Here is a 25,457-nt window from a genome sequence, read left to right on the forward strand (position 1 = left end):
TCCATTCCTGCTGAAATAATGACTTTACCAGTAGTTAAACTCAGAGGTTTTTGTCATGAGTCCAACCGAAGTGAAGTTTTACATGCAGAATGGTGTGAACCTTTAAATTGTAATATTCTAGGTTCGATTATTTCCTTCGTTTTTCTTAATGACATTTTTATTGCTGTAAGTGACTCTGTGGCGCAATGGACAGCGCGTTGGACTTCTAGTTGGTCTAAATAAGTGATTCAAAGGTTGTGGGTTCGAGTCCCACCAGAGTTAACCTTTAGATACTGCATTTCATGACAAATGGCAGTGGTGAAGCTTGAAAACGGAATTCCTCCTTGAAAACATCCATTCCTGCTGAAATAATGACTTTACCAGTAGTTAAACTCAGAGGTTTTTTGCTTGAGTCCAACCAAAGTCAAATTTTACATGCAGAATGGTGTGAACCTTTACATTGTAATATTCTAGGTTAGATTATTTCCTTCGTTTTTCTTAATGACATTTTTATTGCTGTAAGTGACTCTGTGGCGCAATGGACAGCGCGTTGGACTTCTAGTTGGTCTAAATAAGTGATTCAAAGGTTGTGGCTTCGAGTCCCACCAGAGTTAACCTTTAGATACTGCATTTCATGACAAATGGCAGTGGTGAAGCTTGAAAACGGAATTCCTCCTTGAAAACATCCATTCCTGCTGAAATAATGACTTTACCAGTAGTTAAACTCAGAGGTTTTTGTCATGAGTCCAACCGAAGTGAAGTTTTACATGCAGAATGGTGTGAACCTTTACATTGTAATATTCTAGGTTCGATTATTTCCTTCGTTTTTCTTAATGACATTTTTATTGCTGTAAGTGACTCTGTGGCGCAATGGACAGCGCATTGGACTTCTAGTTGGTCTAAATAAGTGATTCAAAGGTTGTGGGTTCGAGTCCCACCAGAGTTGACCTTTAGATACTGCATTTCATGACAAATGGCAGTGGTGAAGCTTGAAAATGGAATTCCTGCGTGAAAACATCCATTCCTGCTGAAATAATGACTTTACCAGTAGTTAAACTCAGAGGTTTTTTGCTTGAGTCCAACCAAAGTCAAATTTTACATGCAGAATGGTGTGAACCTTTACATTGTAATATTCTAGGTTAGATTATTTCCTTCGTTTTTCTTAATGACATTTTTATCGCTGTAAGTGACTCTGTGGCGCAATGGACAGCGCGTTGGACTTCTAGTTGGTCTAAATAAGTGATTCAAAGGTTGTGGGTTCGAGTCCCACCAGAGTTAACCTTTAGATACTGCATTTCATGACAAATGGCAGTGGTGAAGCTTGAAAACAGAATTCCTCCTTGAAAACATCCATTCCTGCTGAAATAATGACTTTACCAGTAGTTAAACTCAGAGGTTTTTGTCATGAGTCCAACCGAAGTGAAGTTTTACATGCAGAATGGTGTGAACCTTTACATTGTAATATTCTAGGTTCGATTATTTCCTTCGTTTTTCTTAATGACATTTTTATTGCTGTAAGTGACTCTGTGGCACAATGGACAGCGCGTTGGACTTCTAGTTGGTCTAAATAAGTCATTCAAAGGTTGTGGGTTCGAGTCCCACCAGAGTTGACCTTTAGATACTGCATTTCATGACAAATGGCAGTGGTGAAGCTTGAAAATGGAATTCCTGCGTGAAAACATCCATTCCTGCTGAAATAATGACTTTACCAGTAGTTAAACTCAGAGGTTTTTGGCTTGAGTCCAACCAAAGTTTTACATGCAGAATGGTGGGAACCTTTACATTGTAATATTCTAGGTTGGATTATTTCCTTCATTTTTTTAATCTTCTTTTATTTAATGACATTTTTCCTGCTGTAAGTGACTCTGTGGTGCAATGGATAGCGTGTAGGACTTCTTGTTGGTCTAAATTAGCCATTCAAAGGTTGTGGGTTCGAGTCGCACCAGAGTTGAGCTTTAGATACTGCATTTCATGACAAATGTCAGTCGTGAACGTTGAAACTGTGGAATTCCTGCTTGAAATAATCCCTCATGCTGAAATAAGCAATTTACCAGAAGTTAAACTCAGAGGTTTTTGGCTCGAGTCCGACCAAAGTCAAATTTTACATGCAGAATGGTGTGAACCTTTACATTGTAATATTCTAGGTTAGATTATTTCCTTCGTTTTTCTTAATGACATTTTTATTGTTGTAAGTGACTCTGTGGCGCAATGGACAGCGTGTTGGACTTCTAGTTGGTCTAAATAAGTCATTCAAAGGTTGTGGGTTCGAGTCTCACCAGAGTTGACCTTTAGATACTGCATTTCATGACAAATGGCAGTGGTGAAGCTTGAAACCAGAATTCCTGTTTGAAAACATCCGTTCATGCTGAAATAATGACTTCACCTGTAGTTAATCTCAGAGGTTTTTGTCTTGAGTCCAACCAAAGTCAAGTTTTACATGCAGAATGAAGTGAACCTTTATATTGTAGCATTCTTGGTTAGATTATTTCCTTCGTTTTTCTTATCTTCGTTTTTTTAATGACATTTTGCTTGCTGTAAGTGACTCTGTGGCGCAATGGACAGCGCGTTGGACTTCTAGTTGGTCTAAATAAGTGATTCAAAGGTTGTGGGTTCGAGTCCCACCAGAGTTAACCTTTAGATACTGCATTTCATGACAAATGGCAGTGGTGAAGCTTGAAAACGGAATTCCTCCTTGAAAACATCCATTCCTGCTGAAATAATGACTTTACCAGTAGTTAAACTCAGAGGTTTTTTGCTTGAGTCCAACCAAAGTCAAATTTTACATGCAGAATGGTGTGAACCTTTACATTGTAATATTCTAGGTTAGATTATTTCCTTCGTTTTTCTTAATGACATTTTTATTGCTGTAAGTGACTCTGTGGCGCAATGGACAGCGCGTTGGACTTCTAGTTGGTCTAAATAAGTGATTCAAAGGTTGTGGGTTCGAGTCCCACCGGAGTTAACCTTTAGATACTGCATTTCATGACAAATGGCAGTGGTGAAGCTTGAAAACGGAATTCCTCCTTGAAAACATCCATTCCTGCTGAAATAATGACTTTACCAGTAGTTAAACTCAGAGGTTTTTGTCATGAGTCCAACCGAAGTGAAGTTTTACATGCAGAATGGTGTGAACCTTTACATTGTAATATTCTAGGTTCGATTATTTCCTTCGTTTTTCTTAATGACATTTCTATTGCTGTAAGTGACTCTGTGGCGCAATGGACAGCGCATTGGACTTCTAGTTGGTCTAAATAAGTGATTCAAAGGTTGTGGGTTCGAGTCCCACCAGAGTTGACCTTTAGATACTGCATTTCATGACAAATGGCAGTGGTGAAGCTTGAAAATGGAATTCCTGCGTGAAAACATCCATTCCTGCTGAAATAATGACTTTACCAGTAGTTAAACTCAGAGGTTTTTTGCTTGAGTCCAACCAAAGTCAAATTTTACATGCAGAATGGTGTGAACCTTTACATTGTAATATTCTAGGTTAGATTATTTCCTTCGTTTTTCTTAATGACATTTTTATTGCTGTAAGTGACTCTGTGGCGCAATGGACAGCGCGTTGGACTTCTAGTTGGTCTAAATAAGTCATTCAAAGGTTGTGGGTTCGAGTCCCACCAGAGTTGACCTTTAGATACTGCATTTCATGACAAATGGCAGTGGTGAAGCTTGAAAATGGAATTCCTGCGTGAAAACATCCATTCCTGCTGAAATAATGACTTTACCAGTAGTTAAACTCAGAGGTTTTTGGCTTGAGTCCAACCAAAGTTTTACATGCAGAATGGTGGGAACCTTTACATTGTAATATTCTAGGTTGGATTATTTCCTTCATTTTTTTAATCTTCTTTCATTTAATGACATTTTTCCTGCTGTAAGTGACTCTGTGGTGCAATGGATAGCGTGTAGGACTTCTTGTTGGTCTAAATTAGCCATTCAAAGGTTGTGGGTTCGAGTCCCACCAGAGTTGAGCTTTAGATACTGCATTTCATGACAAATGTCAGTCGTGAACGTTGAAACTGTGGAATTCCTGCTTGAAATAATCCCTTCATGCTGAAATAAGCAATTTACCAGAAGTTAAACTCAGAGGTTTTTGGCTTGAGTCCGACCAAAGTCAAATTTTACATGCAGAATGGTGTGAACCTTTACATTGTAATATTCTAGGTTAGATTATTTCCTTCGTTTTTCTTAATGACATTTTGCATGCTGTAAGTGACTCTGTGGCGCAATGGACAGCGCATTGGACTTCTAGTTGGTCTAAATAAGTGATTCAAAGGTTGTGGCTTCGAGTCCCACCGGAGTTAACCTTTAGATACTGCATTTCATGACAAATGGCAGTGGTGAAGCTTGAAAACGGAATTCCTCCTTGAAAACATCCATTCCTGCTGAAATAATGACTTTACCAGTAGTTAAACTCAGAGGTTTTTGTCATGAGTCCAACCGAAGTGAAGTTTTACATGCAGAATGGTGTGAACCTTTACATTGTAATATTCTAGGTTCGATTATTTCCTTCGTTTTTCTTAATGACATTTTTATTGCTGTAAGTGACTCTGTGGCGCAATGGACAGCGCGTTGGACTTCTAGTTGGTCTAAATAAGTGATTCAAAGGTTGTGGGTTCGAGTCCCACCAGAGTTGACCTTTAGATACTGCATTTCATGACAAATGGCAGTGGTGAAGCTTGAAAATGGAATTCCTGCGTGAAAACATCCATTCCTGCTGAAATAATGACTTTACCAGAAGTTAAACTCAGAGGTTTTTTGCTTGAGTCCAACCAAAGTCAAATTTTACATGCAGAATGGTGTGAACCTTTACATTGTAATATTCTAGGTTAGATTATTTCCTTCGTTTTTCTTAATGACATTTTTATTGCTGTAAGTGACTCTGTGGCGCAATGGACAGCGCGTTGGACTTTTAGTTGGTCTAAATAAGTCATTCAAAGGTTGTGGGTTCGAGTCCCACCAGAGTTGACCTTTAGATACTGCATTTCATGACAAATGGCTGTGGTGAAGCTTGAAAATGGAATTCCTGCGTGAAAACATCCATTCCTGCTGAAATAATGACTTTACCAGTAGTTAAACTCAGAGGTTTTTGGCTTGAGTCCAACCAAAGTTTTACATGCAGAATGGTGGGAACCTTTTCATTGTAATATTCTAGGTTGGATTATTTCCTTCATTTTTTTAATCTTCTTTTATTTAATGACATTTTTCCTGCTGTAAGTGACTCTGTGGTGCAATGGATAGCGTGTAGGACTTCTTGTTGGTCTAAATTAGCCATTCAAAGGTTGTGGGTTCGAGTACCACCAGAGTTGAGCTTTAGATACTGCATTTCATGACAAATGTCAGTCGTGAACGTTGAAACTGTGGAATTCCTGCTTGAAATAATCCCTTCATGCTGAAATAAGCAATTTACCAGAAGTTAAACTCAGAGGTTTTTGGCTTGAGTCCGACCAAAGTCAAATTTTACATGCAGAATGGTGTGAACCTTTACATTGTAATATTCTAGGTTAGATTATTTCCTTCATTTTTCTTAATGACATTTTTATTGTTCTAAGTGACTCTGTGGCGCAATGGACAGCGTGTTGGACTTCTAGTTGGTCTAAATAAGTGATTCAAAGGTTGTGGCTTCGAGTCCCACCAGAGTTAACCTTTAGATACTGCATTTCATGACAAATGGCAGTGGTGAAGCTTGAAAACGAAATTCCTCCTTGAAAACATCCATTCCTGCTGAAATAATGGCTTTACCAGTAGTTAAACTCAGAGGTTTTTTGCTTGAGTCCAACCAAAGTCAAATTGTACATGCAGAATGGTGTGAACCTTTACATTGTAATATTCTAGGTTAGATTATTTCCTTCGTTTTTCTTAATGACATTTTTATTGCTGTAAGTGACTCTGTGGCGCAATGGACAGCACGTTGGACTTCTAGTTGGTCTAAATAAGTGATTCAAAGGTTGTGGGTTCGAGTCCCACCAGAGTTGACCTTTAGATACTGCATTTCATGACAAATGGCAGTGGTGAAGCTTGAAACCGGAATTCCTGTTTGAAAACATCCGTTCATGCTGAAATAATGACTTCACCTGTAGTTAAACTCAGAGGTTTTTGTCATGAGTCCAACCGAAGTGAAGTTTTACATGCAGAATGGTGTGAACCTTTACATTGTAATATTCTAGGTTCGATTATTTCCTTCGTTTTTCTTAATGACATTTTTATTGCTGTAAGTGACTCTGTGGCGCAATGGACAGCGCGTTGGACTTCTAGTTGGTCTAAATAAGTCATTCAAAGGTTGTGGGTTCGAGTCCCACCAGAGTTGACCTTTAGATACTGCATTTCATGACAAATGGCAGTGGTGAAGCTTGAAACCGGAATTCCTGTTTGAAAACATCCGTTCATGCTGAAATAATGACTTCACCTGTAGTTAATCTCAGAGGTTTTTGTCTTGAGTCCAACCAAAGTCAAGTTTTACATGCAGAATGATGTGAACCTTTACATTGTAGCATTCTTGGTTAGATTATTTCCTTCGTTTTTCTTATCTTCGTTTTTTTAATGACATCTTGCCTGCTGTAAGTGACTCTGTGGCGCAATGGACAGCGCGTTGGACTTCTAGTTGGTCTAAATAAGTCATTCAAAGGTTGTGGGTTCGAGTCCCACCAGAGTTGACCTTTAGATACTGCATTTCATGACAAATGGCAGTGGTGAAGCTTGAAAATGGAATTCCTGCGTGAAAACATCCATTCCTGCTGAAATAATGACTTTACCAGTAGTTAAACTCAGAGGTTTTTGGCATGAGTCCAACCAAAGTTTTACATGCAGAATGGTGGGACCTTTACATTGTAACCTTTACATTGTAATATTCTAGGTTGGATTATTTCCTTCATTTTTTTAATCTTCTTTTATTTAATGACATTTTTCCTGCTGTAAGTGACTCTGTGGCGCAATGGATAGCGTGTAGGACTTCTAGTTGGTCTAAATTAGCCATTCAAAGGTTGTGGGTTCGAGTCCCACCAGAGTTGAGCTTTAGATACTGCATTGCATGACAAATGTCAGTCGTGAACGTTGAAACTGTGGAATTCCTGCTTGAAATAATCCCTTCATGCTGAAATAAGCAATTTACCAGAAGTTAAACTCAGAGGTTTTTGGCTTGAGTCCGACCAAAGTCAAATTTTACATGCAGAATGGTGTGAACCTTTACATTGTAATATTCTAGGTTAGATTATTTCCTTCGTTTTTCTTAATGACATTTTTATTGTTGTAAGTGACTCTGTGGCGCAATGGACAGCGCGTTGGACTTCTAGTTGGTCTAAATAAGTCATTCAAAGGTTGTGAGTTCGAGTCCCACCAGAGTTGACCTTTAGATACTGCATTTCATGACAAATGGCAGTGGTGAAGCTTGAAAATGGAATTCCTGCGTGAAAACATCCATTCCTGCTGAAATAATGACTTTACCAGTAGTTAAACTCAGAGGTTTTTGGCATGAGTCCAACCAAAGTTTTACATGCAGAATGGTGGGACCTTTACATTGTAACCTTTACATTGTAATATTCTAGGTTGGATTATTTCCTTCATTTTTTTAATCTTCTTTTATTTAATGACATTTTTCCTGCTGTAAGTGACTCTGTGGCGCAATGGATAGCGTGTAGGACTTCTAGTTGGTCTAAATTAGCCATTCAAAGGTTGTGGGTTCGAGTCCCACCAGAGTTGAGCTTTAGATACTGCATTGCATGACAAATGTCAGTCGTGAACGTTGAAACTGTGGAATTCCTGCTTGAAATAATCCCTTCATGCTGAAATAAGCAATTTACCAGAAGTTAAACTCAGAGGTTTTTGGCTTGAGTCCGACCAAAGTCAAATTTTATATGCAGAATGGTGTGAACCTTTACATTGTAATATTCTAGGTTAGATTATTTCCTTCGTTTTTCTTAATGACATTTTTATTGCTGTAAGTGACTCTGTGGCGCAATGGACAGCGCGTTGGACTTCTAGTTGGTCTAAATAAGTCATTCAAAGGTTGTGGGTTCGAGTCCCACCAGAGTTAACCTTTAGATACTGCATTTCATGACAAATGGCAGTGGTGAAGCTTGAAAACGGAATTCCTCCTTGAAAACATCCATTCCTGCTGAAATAATGACTTTACCAGTAGTTAAACTCAGAGGTTTTTGTCATGAGTCCAACCGAAGTGAAGTTTTACATGCAGAATGGTGTGAACCTTTACATTGTAATATTCTAGGTTCGATTATTTCCTTCGTTTTTCTTAATGACATTTTTATTGCTGTAAGTGACTCTGTGGCGCAATGGACAGTGCGTTGGACTTCTAGTTGGTCTAAATAAGTCATTCAAAGGTTGTGGGTTCGAGTCACACCAGAGTTAACCTTTAGATACTGCATTTCATGACAAATGGCAGTGGTGAACCTTGAAAATGGAATTCCTGCTTGAAAACATCTGTTCATGCTGAAATAATCACTTTACCAGTAGTTAAACTCAGAGGTTTTTTGCTTGAGTCCAACCAAAGTCAAGTTTTACATGCAGAATGGTGTGAACATTTACATTGTAGCATTCTAGGTTGGATTATTTCCTTCAATTTTTTAATCTTCTTTTATTTAATGACATTTTTCATGCTGTAAGTGACTCTGTGGCACAATGGACAGCACGTTGGACTTCTAGTTGGTCTAAATAAGTCATTCAAAGGTTGTGGGTTTGAGTCCCACCAGAGTTGACCTTTAGATACTGCATTTCATGACAAATGGCAGTGGTGAAGCTTGAAAACAGAATTCCTGCTTGAAATAATGACTTTACCAGAAGTTAAAGTTAGAGGTTTTTTGCTTGAGTCCAACCAAAGTCAAGTTTTACATGCAGAATGGTGTGAACCTTTACATTGTAGCATTCTTGGTTAGATTATTTCCTTCATTTTTCTCACCTTCTTTTTTTTAATGACATTTTTCTTGCTGTAAGTGACTCTGTGGCACAATGGACAGCGCGTTGGACTTCTAGTTGGACTCTAAGAAAGCAATTCAAAGGTTTTGGATTCGAGTCCCACAATAGTTGACCTTTAGATACTGCATTTCATGATAAAGGACAGTGGTGAATCTTTGTAATCCCTGCTTCAATTAATCCCTTCATGCTGAAATAATGAATTTACCAGTAGTTAAACTGGGTTGACCCCTAAGAGAGCTAAGGAAACTATATTTTGTTTTTTTTTACCTTTAATCTGAATCCTTCAGTCTCTGTTCTTTTTTGTCTGAGAGGCTGAGTAGCTTTTTAATAAGACAAGGAGCCATTGACTCCACATGCAAACAGAATTCAAACACACCCCAACTATCTCAAGTATTTGGAAGCAGTTTTAATATTGAGCCATGCAGCATAATTATGTGATGTGGGAGCATCGTTTCCTTAGCCAACGGTGTTAGTCGTTTATAATAATTAGTGTGACAATTTATCATCGTCTGAGGTTGGACAGAGGCTTCACTGTGTCGTACAGCAGTGTGTGTGAGTTTCTGTGTGTTTGGCGCTCAGGTGTCAGATGTTTTTTTTATTTTTATTTTTTATTTAACCTTTATTTAACCAGGTAGTCCCATTGAGATTAAAAATCTCTTTTTCAAGGGAGACCTGGCCAATACAGGCAGCAACACAAGAAACACATAGTTACAGACAGAAAACACAGAACAAGACAAGTCAAAAGAAATTAAAAGTTAAGAGACAGTCACGTAACCGAGTTCATTTAAAAAACATTGACATTTTTGGGAACCTGCCTCTATTTCTTTCATTTTAGATTTAAAAGCAGTAAGTGGTATCAGTTCTTTTAGTTTTAAGTCATTCTGCAACATATTCCAGGATGAGGGTGCAGAGTACACAAAAGCCCTTTTTCCCATTTCCGTTCTGGCATTTGGGACAGTGAGCATAAAGAAGTCCTGAGAACGCAAGGAGTGTTGTCCGACACTTTTCCGCATGATGAAGACACACAGGTAGCTTGGGAGCAGACCAAGGATTGCCTTATAAATAAAGGTGTACCAATGACAGAGCCTACGGGAGGCCAAAGCAGGCGAGTATAACTCACAGTGGTGAGTCAGAGCTTTACAATTTGTAATGAAGTGCAGTGAAGCATGGTGAGCTGTGTCCACCATACGAAGACAGTTAGCAGAGGCATGCATATAAAGAAGATCACCATAGTCCAACACAGGTAAGAAAGTAGCAGCAACTAAGTAGCAGCTTTTTTACATTAGTTGAAAAGCACAGCTTATATCGAAAATAAAAACCCAGTTTTAACCTCAACTTTCTCACCAGGTACTGCACATGTGGCTGAAAAGAGAGGGAGTCATTGATCAAAATACTCAGATATTTATAAGAGTCAACAACCTCTATTTCACGTCCTTCAAGAGTGACCACCGAAGGGATACTCTGTGGCCTACTCCGAGAGTTTGAAAACAACATAAGTTTTGTTTTATCTGTATTTAAAACAAGTTTCAGTTGAAGAAGGGTATTTTGAACAACATTAAAAGCATTTTGCAAGAGATCAATTGCCTGCACAAGAGTTGACGCACAGCAATATATCAGTGTCATCAGCATAAAAGTGAAGGTTAGCGTTCAACACATTTTGGCCCAGATCATTTATATAGACAGTAAATAAAAGTGGACCTAACACAGAGCCTTGTGGCACACCTTTACAGACGGTTGCAATATCAGAGGATAGACCCTCATATCTGATGCACTGAGACCTATTCTCAAGGTAGCTCGTGAACCAAGCGACCGATTGCTCTGAGAGCCCTGAGTTGAGGAGCCTTAGCCTTAAGACATCATGGTCAACTGTGTCAAATGCTTTACCGCAGTGTTTACCGCAATGTTTCCTCTGAGCAACGCAGTAAACAACACACACACACATAAATGCCTGGATACATACAGTAAATATACATGTTCACCAAAACCGTAGCCCCGCCCTAAAGCATCCCCTGCTTTATGGTCTGTTTGACTCTAAATTTACCATAATATTCTGAATGAACATCATGCTGTATTGAAGAAGACTTCAACAGCTTCATTGTTGAGGTCTGCAGAAACAATGCTGAACTGTGTTCGTACTTCGGTTTAAACCAGGTGTGTGCGATTATAATTTTGTTCAGGAGTGTGTGTGTGTTTGACACCTTCTGCTGTCTCTGTAAATTCCCATCATGAATCACAGCTCCTTCTCTCTCTCTTTTGCTTTATCATTCCAGTCATCCCAAAAAAACTCTCTGTCATTTTGTTTCTTTCTACCAATTTGAGACACAACCACACACACACACACACACACACAAATAATTACATCGAGGGAATTTCCAAACACACACTGTTTAGTTTTACAGTCTTTTCTCTTCAGCAGCTGACGACAGCACATTGTTGGTTCAACTGTCCACTGAGAGGACTCTGCTTCCCACAATACAACACAGAACAATAGAATAGAATAAGAATAGAAGACAACTGAATAAAAGGCTGGAGTTATATTTACCGTTTACTTTAATGAGGTACATAATAGAACATTTAAATATTTGCTTGTTTGTCATTTTTTTAAGGGATATTTCTTATTTTTAGCTGCACGACTTTAACACGTTGGTCCAAATATGATAAGAAAGCCGATATTTTTCTACTTTTGAAAGAGTTGTTTGCAGCCTTAATGTTGCTAAATTTAGGTTTATGTCTTTTTAGAATGAGTCCGCACTATAATGTTGTGTCCCAAATCCACACGACACACGCAAATCAAATCAAACGTTCAGTTTGGAAAGCAGGAATGAATGCGTTCCATTGTTGGTCGGCTGTTGACGGAGACCATTGTCCCACAAAGCAATGCACAAAGGAAACGTAGACGCTGCTTACAGCTGCACAAATGGTGGTGAAACAGCTCCAGAAAGGATTTAGTAATCAAAAACTATTACATTTTTTTTGTCTGAGCGTCACACTGAAGTCTCAGTTTGATGGACGTCTTATTGTATATGTATCATGTCATTTCCTGTTTGTATAAGACCGTAAATATACGGTGATTTCTTGCACACAAACTCAGAAAAAGATACTTGAGATTAGTACATTTTTGTGAAACAGCTGGGATGAATGTTTAGGTAATGATCCACCGTTGGCTTTCATTTGCTCAGTTTTTCTCACCTCTCTGCTCATCTTTCTTTGTTTTTTCTGAAATCTTGAAATCAGGTCATATATTAACAATCACACTTAGGTTTTGTAAAATATATTATTGTCCTGTTTCCACCCTCAAACAGAAGAGAACTGAATAAACTTTACTATAAATAAAAAGATGAGAGAAGTCCAGAGGTCAGAGTCTCTCTGACTCAGACTTAATGTTCTCCTGTTGCATAAACCACAGTTGAATATGTTGTGATGCAAGCTTTTAACGTTGTATCACATTTTTAAACATGGAGCACAAACTTTGTCCAGCTTTCATGCAAAGCAACAAATGACTCTGGTGGGACTTGAACCTATAACCTTTGAGCTACTTGCCCAGAATTCATCTGTAAGTCCATTGCACCACATTGGCAGCTGTTTTTAGCTCACTTTAACTCAGGAGACAACCTCCGCTACTGAAAAGTGACGTCAAAGCTTCATGTGTTGAAGCTGCATTCTCTCTAGTGACCACCAGGGGGCGACTCCTCTGGTTGTATAGAAGTCTATGAGAAAATGACTCTACTTCTCTCTTGATTTATTACCTCAGTAAACATTGTAAACATGAGTTTATGGTCTCAATCTCTAGTTTCAAGTCTTCTTCAATACAGCATGATGTTCATTTAGTACATTATGGTCCATTTAGAGTCAAACAGACCATAAAGCAGGGGATGCTTTAGGGCGGGGCTACACGGTGATTGACAGGTCTCTACCAGAGACCAGAGATGTCTCAATATTATTCAATAAGAGATATTGTATGTTTAATTCACACATTCTTCTTTCTCAAAATCTGACAGGCGCATGCTACATTACCCACAATGCAACTCAACCTGCTGACAGTTGTGTGGTAGATTCAGGTGTGTTGTGCTAGTTAGCAGGTTAAGTATCCTACAGACGTCTCAACATTTTTTTCCACTTTTCAAACTTCAACCGACGCCGACTCAAGTGACATCACTTGAGGTCATTCATCACACACTGAAGGCGTACGACTTTAAAAACACCTGGAAACACAGAAAACACCTGGAAATCAGTGTTTAAGCAACATGTGAGCACTAAGGTGGGCGACATAAACATCTGCATCCGTTGCAAAGTCTCATGGGAAATGTATTTGTTTAAATGACAACATAATAATTGTTGTTCACTTGTTCACGCGTGTGTGTGTGCTGACTCTCGTTGAACATTACCAACTGTCAGTCACAGTACCAAAACTGTGTGTGTATGTGTGTTTGTGTGTGAGTGAGGAACTGGGAGATGCCATGAGTACAATGGAAACAGCAGGACAACAGAGTGGACCTATTGTATCTGTGTGTGTGTGTGTGTGTGTGTGTGTGTGTGTGTGTGTGTGTGTGTGTGTGTGTGTGTGTGTGTGTGTGAAAGAAAAAGAAGAGAATTTTGAATTGTGCGTGCATGTCTACAAAAACACACACACGTTGAGACCACACAGTGTACTGGCCTACAGAGTGTGATGATGTGAACGTGTCCACACACACACACACACACACACACACACGTAATTCATCCTTCACTGGCTCGACACAGAAAGACGGACGGCTACGAGTGACAAGAAAACCTTTTAAAATATACATTTAAATATCAGATCTACATGATGAAATATCACAGATAGCGCTGCGTAGGAACACGTTCAGCGAGAGCTTCGTTAATCAGCCGCTGTTACAACACGAGCATAAGTTTACACTGACGGACAGTTTCTATGAACAGCGCGGAAAACATTTACTGATTCGTCCCTTTGTGACATTTTGAATTTGAATTGAACTTTATTGCTGCAAATAGTGTATTTTGGATTGTGAGTGAAAGAAAGAGACAAAGTGCTGCTCACTGCAAGTCTCCTGTTGTTCTGTGGCAGCGAGGTGAGTTTATTTACTTTATAGAGATTCTTAATTTACACTTTTATATCTATCTTCACATAATGACTCTTGACTTGTGTTTATCATTTAGAATAAAGCAGGAAGTGACGTAGAGAAACTGAACACACGTTCATCTCAAACTCCCTCTTGCAGAATCAGCATTACACTTTGCCAAAGCTCGTTTGTTGTTTCACATCATCATTTACCCTCTTAGTCATCTTCATGCTGCATCATTTATTTCCCAGAAGCCATTGAGCTTCAACCAGGAGAACCTTAAGGTTGAAGGTTGAATGCTTGAGGTCATGAATTGCTAAACGTCGACGATGGTGACTCGACATCTTTGGTTCGTGCTTCCATTTCTCCACAGAGCCTCTAAACGGTAACTTTAATCCCACTGTGATCAATTCCTTTGTGTTTGAGAAATAAAGGAATAATTGTCCAAGTTTAAATCCTTCAGGTTTAAATGCTTTAAACTTGATCTAGAAATAAGAGTTTACATTTGTTTTGGAGACCTCTTTAGACTGAAGGAGTACAAAACAAAAGTATATTTATTGTATTCCTATAAACAACATTTCATATTTCATTGCCACCTCTCATACTGACCTGCTCACTACACAGACAGTTACATTTTGATAAAAATCGATAGAATATGATGCATAAACACAGAAGACAAATGTCCCTTTGTGTCAGTAGAATAAAGCTCGCTGTGAACAGAAGACGCTGAAACTTAGGAGGCCTCTCTCTGTCAGTGATCTCATATAAACATGAACCCCGATAGAGGCAGGGAATGTAAACACGCACACACTCATACACACACACACACACACACACTGAGCATCTGTGTGTTTTCGTTGTAATAGTCCAGGACTTTCTGCAGCCTGCAGACCTTTAGTACAGGCTAATCAGGGCAGAAGTATGACTAATAAATGTAATTATTTTTCAGATTTGGTCTGTAATTTCTGTCATTAATCTCTATTTTCTCTGTTTTACTTTTTCATTGTGTGTGTTTGAATTCAAGCATAATAAATAACAGAAGATTTAGCGAGTGTGACATCACCTGTTGCTGTTCAGTAATTAAATAGTCTACATTAAGTAGTTCTGGTTCATCTCCGACACTTTAAACTCTCAGTTTTAGCGGATCAGTTTAAAAGGAAACACTTCAGTATGATCAATATATCAACAGTTACTTTTAACATTTCTGTTTGAATGCACAGCGGCAGACTTTGTGTCCACAAAGCTTCACTCCGGTAGGACTTGAACAGAAAACCTTTCAGTTTCACTCCTGGTAGATTTATTATATCAGCATGAAGGGATTCATTCAAGCAGGAATTTCACAGTCTCAAGGTTCACTACAGCCTGTTGGTCATAGATTGCAGTATCGAAGGGTCAACTCTGGTGGGACTCAAACCCACAACCTTTTAAACCCAATGCGCTGTCCATTACGCCACAGAGTCTCTTTCAGCTGGTAAAAATTCAGCAAAAAAAGGAAGATAAGAGAAACTAAGGATATAATCCAGCCTACAATGCGACAAAGTAAAGGTTCAAAACATGCTGCATGTAAAGCTTGACTTTGAAGGGACTTAAACCCAAAACCTCTGAGTTTAACTAGTGGAAAGTTCATTATATCAGCATGAAGGGATTAATTCAAGGAGTCCACAGTTTCAAGGTTCACTACTGCCTTTTGTCATGACATGCAGTATCTAAAGGTCAACTCTGGTGGGACTCAAACCCACAACCTTTGAATCACATTTGATGATCACAGGATCATCATGTTGTAATGTTTTTTGTTGTCAGTATTACAGTGATAGTGGTCTGTTCATGCTTTGGTTCATTGTATTATAACAATACTTCCCATGGTAATGAAAACATATCACAGGCTCAGAGATCAGAGACGTCTGTCTGACGCTGCTGATGTGACGTAAGTGAGAGTGTTGGACTGCTGCCATCATCTGTCACTGGTGTGTGTGTGTGTGTGTGTGTTTGTGTGATGAGGTGTTTCTGAAGCGGATACACCTGGAAACACCTTGGTAGGTGATGATGAGGTTGGCCACATACACACACACACACACACTCTTAGCGTAGTCTTTAAGCTCTGATGGATGTTAGCCCTGTGAGTGTGTGTGTAACCTCAATGTAACCACAGCATTGGACCTGATCACCACACGTTCTCTCTCTTTGAGTCAATGTGATTGATTGAAGTTGACTTTGTGTTTTCTGTAATTTAGACTCATTTTCTTTTTCAAAGCCACGTTTCATTCTCTCCTCTGTAAAGGTACGTTCACGCTGTGCAACGCTCTCCTTTTCTTTCTCCACTTTCAATGTACTTGATTTTTCTAAAATTAATTTAAATCCCTTTTTGTCTGCATCACGGAGTTTGTTTTACTGCTGCAGAAAGGAAGCGGTTCAGTCTTTCAAAAAAGGCAACAAAACTACTTAGTTAGGTTCAGGAAAAATAACTACAGAAACATCTACAGCGCATTATTTTTCGTAGGTATAGAAACAAATGCAGGATGAGACGAACCTGGCCGGTTTGAGATAATTCAGTCCGTTCTCTACTGTAAAGTCACAACAACACCACTTCTGACAATTTACAAATAACAACTCGAGTGGGACTCGACCCACAAACTTTGAATCCCCAACAAGGCTTTCAGAGCAGGCTCAGGGTTGTTAGATCTGATGAAGTTGTAAAGGTATCTGATCCATGAGGTGCTTCACTTGTCGTGTTTTTTTGCTTTCAAAGTCTTATTGGAGTTGTAGTTGCTTTAAAAACATGTTTAAGTTGGTGGAATTAAGTTTGGCAGCAAATGTTATGAAAAGATACTTTTTATGGGACTATTATGGAATAAATATGTTTAATGTTAATTGAAAACATGAGTACATCTACTCATTGTAGTACATACTGATTTACACTTTTAGTTTCCTCCAGTGAGCAAATAAAGAACAATCTGCAGGTGTTTTCACACAGGGATTTCAACCTGCAACCTGCAGACCTGCTCTGAATCTGGCTTGTGTGACTGATCCGCCTGAACCCCCTCCCCCCATTAACCCCGTCACCCCCCCCCCTCCCCCGCATCTGACCCACATCTCTCAGTCGTTCAGCAGACAGCTGCAGAAACACTCGTTTACGTACGACGGACTAATTGGGTCAATCTGTGTTACTGTATCAATGACTTTGTAGGAGGGTGTTATCCTGCAGTGGACACACACACATACACACACACGCACACACACACACACACACACACACAGCGGGACCACATTCTTGTCCTTCAGCCAAACATTACATATGTCCTCACATAAAAAAAAGAGAGAAATCTTTTGAACGGACCTCCTCTTCTTCTATGCCGTTAAAGAAAGACGTGTGCAAAGGTTTCTTCTTCTTTGTGAGTCTCTTTGTGCCTCTGCTGCGCTTTTATGTTGTAGAAGAAGAACTTCCTCAGAGAGAGAAAAGCTGCACACAGAACACAGAAGAGAGTCAGTGTTGAAGTAAAACCGGAGTTTTCTTCTCTCCAGGTTTCTACTTCCTGTGACATCATCGCAACATGCCTGAGGGGTCACGGCGTGGCAGTCAGAGATCGCCTAGCAACACAGGTAAGGGGCGGAGCTTGGTTGGGTTTAGTGGCTTTCTTGTGGGAACTTAAAAGGGCAGATTTCAGCTCCTCTGCCACGAAGAGAGTCAACAGTGTTCCTCTGGTAATGGGACTGTGTTCATCAGCCAGAAAGAAAAGGGAAGGAGCTATGAATGTGTTCCTAATGACCGATCACCATCGTAGACAGGATGGAGGTGAGGACCTAGGTGACGACTACCCGATGGAGGTGACAACCTAGGTGACAACCACAGGCGATACTTGATGAAGACAGGACGACTATGGGATGTAGGTAACGACAACAGGACATAGGTGATGACTACGGGACGTAGGTGATAACGTAGGTGATGACTACGGGACGTAGGTGTAGATGACAGGACGAAGGCAACAAGACGTAGGTGAAGACCTAGGTGAGGACTACGGGATGTAGGTAACGACAACAGTACATAAGTGACACCTATAGGAAGTAGTGATAACTTAGGTGACGGTGACAGGAAGTAGATAACGACCTCGCTGATGAACAGGACAGAGGTATGTAATGTTCAATGCCTCAAATATTTTGAGCTGGCATGAACGAATAACAGCCGGGGAAAAGAAACATTGGGGGCTGAAATAACTTACATCCTACGTCAGTCTCACACAGTAAACTCAGGATGAGGTTCCGGAGTCCTTCAGCTCCACAGAGTCATGTTTCACTCAGCACTCTGCTGCTCTGAGGCTCTATTTTTAACACGTCCTAACATACCAACTTAAACGACAGCCTGTCCTCAGGGTAGGTAGCAGGCTCTGTGGCGCAATGGATAGCGCGTTGGACTTCTAGCAGAGTAACACAGGAGAAGTTATTCAAAGGTTGTGGGTTCGAGTCCCACCAGAGTCGTTCATTATTGATGTAGAGGGGAATTATTTGCAGTTTTAAACCCTTACTACGTCAGCATTAACGTGCACCGTGATTGGTCAGTGGGCCAGCGTGACTTTTGTCAAACACAAAGCTAGCTAGCAGATCTTAGTGTTTAGTAAGAGTTCAGGTTGAAACATATGTAAGAGAAGTTATGAAATTTTTAGCGTTTTGCTTGGTGTAGATTTTTTTTTTTTAACCTAGTTTAGCTTTGTTTTTTAACACTCAATGGCTGAAGGAGGAGAAACGGATTTCTCAAGACCAGAAAAACTGGACATCGTATCAAAGTGTCGGTCAACCCCACCGCTAGCATGGAACAGGATTTGTACGAACGGTATTTCTGGCTGACAGCGGCGGAGAAGCGTTGCACATTTTATGGCTAAGAATGAAACTTTTGCTGAGACCAGAGTGGATCTACAACTCAACGAACACGTTCGCAGGAGGACCTCTGGCTGGAACTGAACCGATGTTCTGTACAACCGCGTCATTAAACTCTTTGTTAACAAAGAAAGGAGGATGGACTTTGTCTTTAAGTGAAAAGCAGCTTTGGTAAGTGAAGTGCTTTTGTGTTTTTACATCTGCAGTAGCGTTACTACTGTGTTAATTTGTCTATGGTGTCGTTTCTATGATCTGGTTAATATTGTTCCCTCTGATGTGGATAATATTTGAATGGCTCGTGCTCTTCAGTGTGCGGTGGAATACTCTGCAGTGTTACTGGATTGATTTGTTGCTTTGTTGTCATATAAATATATGTGACTGGTTCTTGTTATTGTGTTGATTACATTGATTCTGACTTGTCCGTTAATGACGAAGCATCCTGTCATCGTGGAGTTTGCCGCGGTTGTTTTCCCGTTAAGCTAGTTTAGCGTAGCCTCAGCTGTTTTTTGTTTTTGTTTTTTTAGTTCCGGGTTCAGAGGTCACAGCCCGTTGTCTCCTACGTGAGCGCAGTCCACTGAAAACATTATATTTCCCACAATTTAAGCTTCTGCATTTTCCAAAAGCACTAGCATTATTCAAACGTATTGTTCGGTTCGTAAGCCTCGTACCGAACGGTTTAATATGAATACGTGTATTATTACACCATAGAAACACATAACCGTAGCTGTGGCCCATAATGAGGTTATTCAACTGTAGTAGGACAGAAGGCCCAGGTATAAAATGCACGGCCCGCCACTGATAAAGACATCCTGATATAATTAATAGTGCAGCATTTAAAAGTTAAGGAAATACTGCATTTTTCCCACAAAGCTGGAAGACATTTAGACCAGATTTATTTCAGTGTTTTGAGGCTCAACTTTCTCTCTGAGCTGTGACTTCCTGTCACCAAACCAGAGAGTGGCCGAGCAGAATGGACCGCGATGACACACACACACACGCGCACACACACACACACACACACACACAGAGGCTGAGTAATGGTGTGTAATTACACACAGCCACCATGCTGTTTAGTTGCTCAACTGTTATATTGGCTTCCATAGTTAACATTCACACACACACACACACACACACACACACACACACACACAATCTGTGCACACTGCACTGATTGTTGCATTCATGCAGACTCTGCATAGGTAGACACACACACACACACACACAAACACATACACCAATACACTCTGTTGGCAGGAAGTTGTATGGTTTGTGGTGATAAAGTGTAGCGCTGAACAATGTTTCTACCGTGACACACACACACACAATAAAATGCCACTGTTCTGTTGATTATAACCATAGAAAATAACGAAGCAGAAAATGCAGAGAACGCCCAAGATAAGGCTGCAGAACCACGGAGAGATGAACGATAGAATAGAGACCGAGAGGAGGAGGAAGAGGAGGAGGAGGAGGAAGAGGAGGAGGAGGAGGAGGGAAGAGGAGAGAGGGAGGAGTGCTCCATGAGTGAGGAGAAGGAGAAAAGAGTGACAAAAGTAGCACAACTATTCGTAGCTGTGGCTGTTCTCGTCTGTGATTGGCTGGATTCTGTTATTCCTCTGATAACAAACTAATGAGAACAAAAAGTAACAAAGCAGTCTGGAAGCAGAACAGCGAGTGTGAAAGCGTCACATTTCATCAGTTCACAGGCTTACATCACTCATCATTTATTGCCAACGACGTTCTACATTATGATCCATCTTACAGAGCAGACCAACGATTGTATAACATCTGTAAACATCTGTAAACCTGCGTTCCTTCACAACAAAACACAGCCAGAAAACACGTGTTTTTATTTTTATCTTCATCATGAACTGATGTTTCACAAGCAGAAATCCGTCACACATGATATTATATTTGAAATATAGAATTATTTCTCGTGTTGTACCACATGTCATTTTACATTTCACATGTAAAAAATAAAACACTTCCTGGATTTGTCCCACGACAAATGTTAATACGCTTAGAGTATACTTAGACTGAATCACATTTAAGATTGGGTTTATGTATGAATTAATAAATGTGATCTTCTATTAAGTTCTTACGCTCTACTGACAGATCCTAAACTAAACATAAATACAGAACATTAGCAGACTTTAGCGGTTTCCTCTGTGATATCTTTGCTCTAACTGCTCCACAAGAAGGAATCAATGTGAACACTGATTGATTGTTTGGAAAGCGATCAGTCAGAAGGAGGAGTGAGTAAAGTCAGCAGATTGTTTAAGGGAGTTCACTTTAGTCTGGAGGAATGAATGTCAACACAGGGAAGCCGTGAGGATGTGTGTGTGAGTGTGTGTGAGTGTGTGTGAGTGTGTGTGTGTGTGTGTGAGTGTGAGTGTGTGTGAGTGTGTGTGTGTGTGTGAGTGTGTGTGAGTGTGTGAGTGTGTGTGTGAGTGTGTGTGTGTGTGTATGTGTGTGAGTGTGTGTGTGAGTGTGTGTGTGTGTGTGAGTGTGTGTGAGTGTGTGTGTGAGTGTGTGTGTGTATGTGTGTGAGTGTGTGTGTGAGTGTGTGTGTGTGTGTGTGAGTGTGAGTGTGTGTGAGTGTGTGTGTGAGTGTGAGTGTGTGAGTGTGTGTGTGAGTGTGTGTGTGTGTGTGTGTGTGTATGTGTGTGAGTGTGTGTGTGAGTGTGTGTGTGTGTGTGAGTGTGTGTGAGTGTGTGTGTGAGTGTGAGTGTGTGTGTGTGTGTATGTGTGTGAGTGTGTGTGTGAGTGTGTGTGTGAGTGTGTGTGTGAGTGTGAGTGTGTGTGTGAGTGTGTGTGTGAGTGTGTGTGTGTGAGTGTGTGTGTGTGTGTGTGTGTATGTGTGTGTGTGTGTTTGGCACTGTGCTGTGAAGGGGTCAAAGGTCAGATGGGCAGGGCCGTCACATCAGTCCTTTTGTATCGTAAACGACGATGTGAGAGGACTCACTTCCTGTCTCTGTCTCTGTCAACATGTCACTGTTATCTGTGCTGCAGTCTGAACACACACACACACGCTGAACGAAGGAAACACAAAGCTTTTCTCTACCAGGTTTTATTTCTGTGTTTAATATAGGTTGATTTGGTTCAGTTCCACCTGATCTGAACTTAAATTCAAGGAGTGATGTAGAGACGCCGTATACGTCTCTGGCAGAGACCTGTCAATCACCGTGTAGCCCCGCCCTAAAGCATCCCCTGCTTTATGGTCTGTTTGACTCTAAATGGACCATAATGTACTAAATGAACATCATGCTGTATTGAAGAAGACTTGAAACTAGAGATTGAGACCATAAACTCATGTTTACAATGTTTACTGAGGTAATAATTTATTTCACACTCTGATAGCTGACGTCACGACGAGCAACCACGACGCATTCTCAGGTTCCACCAGAGCTTCATGTGTTAAAGCTGCATTCTCTCTCGTGTCCATCAGGGGGCGACTCCTCTGGTTGTATAGAAGTCTATGAGAAAATGACTCTACTTCTCTCTTGATTTATTACCTCAGTAAACATTGTAAACATGAGTTTATGGTCTCAATCTCTAGTTTCAAGTCTTCTTCAATACAGCATGATGTTCATTTAGTACATTATGGTCCATTTAGAGTCACACAGACCATAAAGCAGGGGATGCTTTAGGGCGGGGCTACACGGTGATTGACAGGTCTCTAGAGACGTTGTCCGGTCTGAGAGTTGTCCGTGTTTTTCGTCTGACAACTTTAATCGTCACGGTGACTACGTACACTTCTTAAATACAGTCTTTGTCTCCTCTGACTCTAAACATAAAGGTAACAGAACACTAAGAAATTCTGCTTCACTAACTCCCAAATTCCCTTCATGAAGCAGAAGATAATGAAGTAGAATATAATGAAGTAGAATATAATGAAGTAGAAGATAATGAAGTAGAATATAATGAAGTAGAATATAATGAAGTAGAATATAATGAAGTAGAATATAATGAAGTAGAATATAATGAAGTAGAATATAATGAAGTAGAAGATAATGAAGCAGAAGATAATGAAGTAGAAGATAATGAAGTAGAAGATAATGAAGTAGAATATAATGAAGTAGAATATAATGAAGTAGAATATAATGAAGTAGAATATAATGAAGTAGAATATAATGAAGTAGAATATAATGAAGTAGAATATAATGAAGTAGAATATAATGAAGTAGAAGATAATGAAGTAGAATATAATGAAGTAGAATATAATGAAGTAGAATATAATGAAGTAGAATATAATGAAGTAGAATATAATGAAGTAGAAGATAATGAAGCAGAAGATAATGAAGTAGAATATAATGAAGTAGAAGATAATGAAGCAGAAGATAATGAAGTAGAATATAATGAAGTAGAAGATAATGAAGTAGAATATAATGAAGTAGAATATAATGAAGTAGAAGATAATGAAGTAGAATATAATGAAGTAGAATATAATGAAGTAGAATATAATGAAGTAGAATATAATGAAGTAGAATATAATGAAGTAGAAGATAATGAAGCAGAAGATAATGAAGTAGAATATAATGAAGTAGAAGATAATGAAGCAGAAGATAATGAAGTAGAATATAATGAAGTAGAAGATAATGAAGTAGAATATAATGAAGTAGAATATAATGAAGTAGAAGATAATGAAGTAGAATATAATGAAGTAGAAGATAATGAAGTAGAAGATAATGAAGTAGAATATAATGAAGTAGAAGATAATGAAGGTAGAATATAATGAAGTAGAATATAATGAAGTAGAAGATAATGAAGTAGAATATAATGAAGTAGAATATAATGAAGTAGAATATAATGAAGTAGAATATAATGAAGTAGAAGATAATGAAGCAGAAGATAATGAAGCAGAAGATAATGAAGTAGAATATAATGAAGTAGAATATAATGAAGTAGAAGATAATGAAGTAGAAGATAATGAAGTAGAATATAATGAAGTAGAAGATAATGAAGCAGAAGATAATGAAGCAGAAGATAATGAAGTAGAATATAATGAAGGTAGAATATAATGAAGTAGAATATAATGAAGTAGAATATAATGAAGTAGAAGATAATGAAGTAGAAGATAATGAAGTAGAATATAATGAAGTAGAAGATAATGAAGCAGAAGATAATGAAGCAGAAGATAATGAAGTAGAAGATAATGAAGGTAGAATATAATGAAGTAGAATATAATGAAGTAGAAGATAATGAAGTAGAATATAATGAAGTAGAATATAATGAAGTAGAAGATAATGAAGTAGAAGATAATGAAGGTAGAATATAATGAAGTAGAATATAATGAAGTCGAAGATAATGAAGTAGAATATAATGAAGTAGAAGATAATGAAGTAGAAGATAATGAAGTAGAATATAATGAAGTAGAAGTTAATGAAGTAGAAGATAATGAAGTAGAATATAATGAAGCAGAAGATAATGAAGCAGAATATAATGAAGTAGAATATAATGAAGTAGAAGATAATGAAGTAGAATATAATGAAGTAGAAGATAATGAAGTAGAAGATAATGAAGTAGAATATAATGAAGTAGAAGATAATGAAGTAGAAGATAATGAAGTAGAATATAATGAAGTAGAAGATAATGAAGGTAGAATATAATGAAGTAGAATATAATGAAGTAGAAGATAATGAAGTAGAATATAATGAAGTAGAAGATAATGAAGTAGAATATAATGAAGTAGAAGATAATGAAGGTAGAATATAATGAAGTAGAATATAATGAAGTAGAAGATAATGAAGTAGAATATAATGAAGTAGAATATAATGAAGTAGAATATAATGAAGTAGAAGATAATGAAGTAGAATATAATGAAGTAGAAGATAATGAAGTAGAATATAATGAAGTAGAATATAATGAAGTAGAAGATAATGAAGTAGAATATAATGAAGTAGAAGATAATGAAGCAGAAGATAATGAAGTAGAAGATAATGAAGGTAGAATATAATGAAGTAGAATATAATGAAGTAGAATATAATGAAGTAGAAGATAATGAAGTAGAAGATAATGAAGGTAGAATATAATGAAGTAGAAGATAATGAAGTAGAAGATAATGAAGGTAGAATATAATGAAGTAGAAGATAATGAAGCAGAAGATAATGAAGTAGAAGATAATGAAGGTAGAATATAATGAAGTAGAATATAATGAAGTAGAATATAATGAAGTAGAAGATAATGAAGTAGAAGATAATGAAGGTAGAATATAATGAAGTAGAATATAATGAAGTAGAAGATAATGAAGTAGAATATAATGAAGTAGAAGATAATGAAGTAGAAGATAATGAAGTAGAATATAATGAAGTAGAATATAATGAAGTAGAATATAATGAAGTAGAATATAATGAAGTAGAATATAATGAAGTAGAAGATAATGAAGCAGAAGATAATGAAGTAGAATATAATGAAGTAGAAGATAATGAAGCAGAAGATAATGAAGTAGAATATAATGAAGTAGAAGATAATGAAGTAGAATATAATGAAGTAGAATATAATGAAGTAGAAGATAATGAAGTAGAATATAATGAAGTAGAATATAATGAAGTAGAATATAATGAAGTAGAATATAATGAAGTAGAATATAATGAAGTAGAAGATAATGAAGCAGAAGATAATGAAGTAGAATAT

At 38.4% G+C, this 25,457-nt stretch overlaps 22 non-coding genes across 22 annotated transcripts; all 22 read left to right on the forward strand.

Moving 5' to 3' along the window:
• The first annotated feature begins 171 nt into the window (after positions 1-171).
• Positions 172-261, forward strand: trnar-ucu (transfer RNA arginine (anticodon UCU)). The gene is given in 2 exon segments: positions 172-208; positions 226-261. It is a non-coding gene; the product is annotated as a tRNA-Arg (tRNA).
• A 242-nt stretch (positions 262-503) lies between these two features.
• On the forward strand, positions 504-593 carry trnar-ucu (transfer RNA arginine (anticodon UCU)). The gene is given in 2 exon segments: positions 504-540; positions 558-593. It is a non-coding gene; the product is annotated as a tRNA-Arg (tRNA).
• Positions 594-835: 242 nt separating this feature from the next.
• On the forward strand, positions 836-925 carry trnar-ucu (transfer RNA arginine (anticodon UCU)). Its single transcript is given in 2 exon segments — positions 836-872; positions 890-925. It is a non-coding gene; the product is annotated as a tRNA-Arg (tRNA).
• Positions 926-1,167: 242 nt separating this feature from the next.
• On the forward strand, positions 1,168-1,257 carry trnar-ucu (transfer RNA arginine (anticodon UCU)). Its single transcript is given in 2 exon segments — positions 1,168-1,204; positions 1,222-1,257. It is a non-coding gene; the product is annotated as a tRNA-Arg (tRNA).
• Positions 1,258-1,499: 242 nt separating this feature from the next.
• On the forward strand, positions 1,500-1,589 carry trnar-ucu (transfer RNA arginine (anticodon UCU)). The gene is given in 2 exon segments: positions 1,500-1,536; positions 1,554-1,589. It is a non-coding gene; the product is annotated as a tRNA-Arg (tRNA).
• Positions 1,590-2,173: 584 nt separating this feature from the next.
• On the forward strand, positions 2,174-2,263 carry trnar-ucu (transfer RNA arginine (anticodon UCU)). Its single transcript is given in 2 exon segments — positions 2,174-2,210; positions 2,228-2,263. It is a non-coding gene; the product is annotated as a tRNA-Arg (tRNA).
• A 256-nt stretch (positions 2,264-2,519) lies between these two features.
• On the forward strand, positions 2,520-2,609 carry trnar-ucu (transfer RNA arginine (anticodon UCU)). The gene is given in 2 exon segments: positions 2,520-2,556; positions 2,574-2,609. It is a non-coding gene; the product is annotated as a tRNA-Arg (tRNA).
• A 242-nt stretch (positions 2,610-2,851) lies between these two features.
• trnar-ucu (transfer RNA arginine (anticodon UCU)) lies at positions 2,852-2,941 on the forward strand. Its single transcript is given in 2 exon segments — positions 2,852-2,888; positions 2,906-2,941. It is a non-coding gene; the product is annotated as a tRNA-Arg (tRNA).
• Positions 2,942-3,183: 242 nt separating this feature from the next.
• On the forward strand, positions 3,184-3,273 carry trnar-ucu (transfer RNA arginine (anticodon UCU)). The gene is given in 2 exon segments: positions 3,184-3,220; positions 3,238-3,273. It is a non-coding gene; the product is annotated as a tRNA-Arg (tRNA).
• Positions 3,274-3,515: 242 nt separating this feature from the next.
• trnar-ucu (transfer RNA arginine (anticodon UCU)) lies at positions 3,516-3,605 on the forward strand. The gene is given in 2 exon segments: positions 3,516-3,552; positions 3,570-3,605. It is a non-coding gene; the product is annotated as a tRNA-Arg (tRNA).
• A 585-nt stretch (positions 3,606-4,190) lies between these two features.
• Positions 4,191-4,280, forward strand: trnar-ucu (transfer RNA arginine (anticodon UCU)). The gene is given in 2 exon segments: positions 4,191-4,227; positions 4,245-4,280. It is a non-coding gene; the product is annotated as a tRNA-Arg (tRNA).
• Positions 4,281-4,522: 242 nt separating this feature from the next.
• Positions 4,523-4,612, forward strand: trnar-ucu (transfer RNA arginine (anticodon UCU)). Its single transcript is given in 2 exon segments — positions 4,523-4,559; positions 4,577-4,612. It is a non-coding gene; the product is annotated as a tRNA-Arg (tRNA).
• Positions 4,613-4,854: 242 nt separating this feature from the next.
• trnak-uuu (transfer RNA lysine (anticodon UUU)) lies at positions 4,855-4,944 on the forward strand. Its single transcript is given in 2 exon segments — positions 4,855-4,891; positions 4,909-4,944. It is a non-coding gene; the product is annotated as a tRNA-Lys (tRNA).
• A 585-nt stretch (positions 4,945-5,529) lies between these two features.
• trnar-ucu (transfer RNA arginine (anticodon UCU)) lies at positions 5,530-5,619 on the forward strand. The gene is given in 2 exon segments: positions 5,530-5,566; positions 5,584-5,619. It is a non-coding gene; the product is annotated as a tRNA-Arg (tRNA).
• Positions 5,620-5,861: 242 nt separating this feature from the next.
• Positions 5,862-5,951, forward strand: trnar-ucu (transfer RNA arginine (anticodon UCU)). The gene is given in 2 exon segments: positions 5,862-5,898; positions 5,916-5,951. It is a non-coding gene; the product is annotated as a tRNA-Arg (tRNA).
• Positions 5,952-6,193: 242 nt separating this feature from the next.
• On the forward strand, positions 6,194-6,283 carry trnar-ucu (transfer RNA arginine (anticodon UCU)). Its single transcript is given in 2 exon segments — positions 6,194-6,230; positions 6,248-6,283. It is a non-coding gene; the product is annotated as a tRNA-Arg (tRNA).
• Positions 6,284-6,539: 256 nt separating this feature from the next.
• trnar-ucu (transfer RNA arginine (anticodon UCU)) lies at positions 6,540-6,629 on the forward strand. Its single transcript is given in 2 exon segments — positions 6,540-6,576; positions 6,594-6,629. It is a non-coding gene; the product is annotated as a tRNA-Arg (tRNA).
• A 264-nt stretch (positions 6,630-6,893) lies between these two features.
• trnar-ucu (transfer RNA arginine (anticodon UCU)) lies at positions 6,894-6,983 on the forward strand. The gene is given in 2 exon segments: positions 6,894-6,930; positions 6,948-6,983. It is a non-coding gene; the product is annotated as a tRNA-Arg (tRNA).
• Positions 6,984-7,227: 244 nt separating this feature from the next.
• On the forward strand, positions 7,228-7,317 carry trnar-ucu (transfer RNA arginine (anticodon UCU)). Its single transcript is given in 2 exon segments — positions 7,228-7,264; positions 7,282-7,317. It is a non-coding gene; the product is annotated as a tRNA-Arg (tRNA).
• Positions 7,318-7,581: 264 nt separating this feature from the next.
• On the forward strand, positions 7,582-7,671 carry trnar-ucu (transfer RNA arginine (anticodon UCU)). The gene is given in 2 exon segments: positions 7,582-7,618; positions 7,636-7,671. It is a non-coding gene; the product is annotated as a tRNA-Arg (tRNA).
• Positions 7,672-7,915: 244 nt separating this feature from the next.
• Positions 7,916-8,005, forward strand: trnar-ucu (transfer RNA arginine (anticodon UCU)). Its single transcript is given in 2 exon segments — positions 7,916-7,952; positions 7,970-8,005. It is a non-coding gene; the product is annotated as a tRNA-Arg (tRNA).
• A 10,331-nt stretch (positions 8,006-18,336) lies between these two features.
• On the forward strand, positions 18,337-18,431 carry trnar-ucu (transfer RNA arginine (anticodon UCU)). The gene is made up of 2 exons: positions 18,337-18,373; positions 18,396-18,431. It is a non-coding gene; the product is annotated as a tRNA-Arg (tRNA).
• The last annotated feature ends 7,026 nt before the right edge of the window (positions 18,432-25,457 follow it).

This window comes from Anarhichas minor, unplaced genomic scaffold (assembly GCF_050575085.1).
Source record: "Anarhichas minor isolate MPS153535 unplaced genomic scaffold, ASM5057508v1 ptg000102l, whole genome shotgun sequence".
NCBI lineage: Eukaryota > Metazoa > Chordata > Actinopteri > Perciformes > Anarhichadidae > Anarhichas > Anarhichas minor.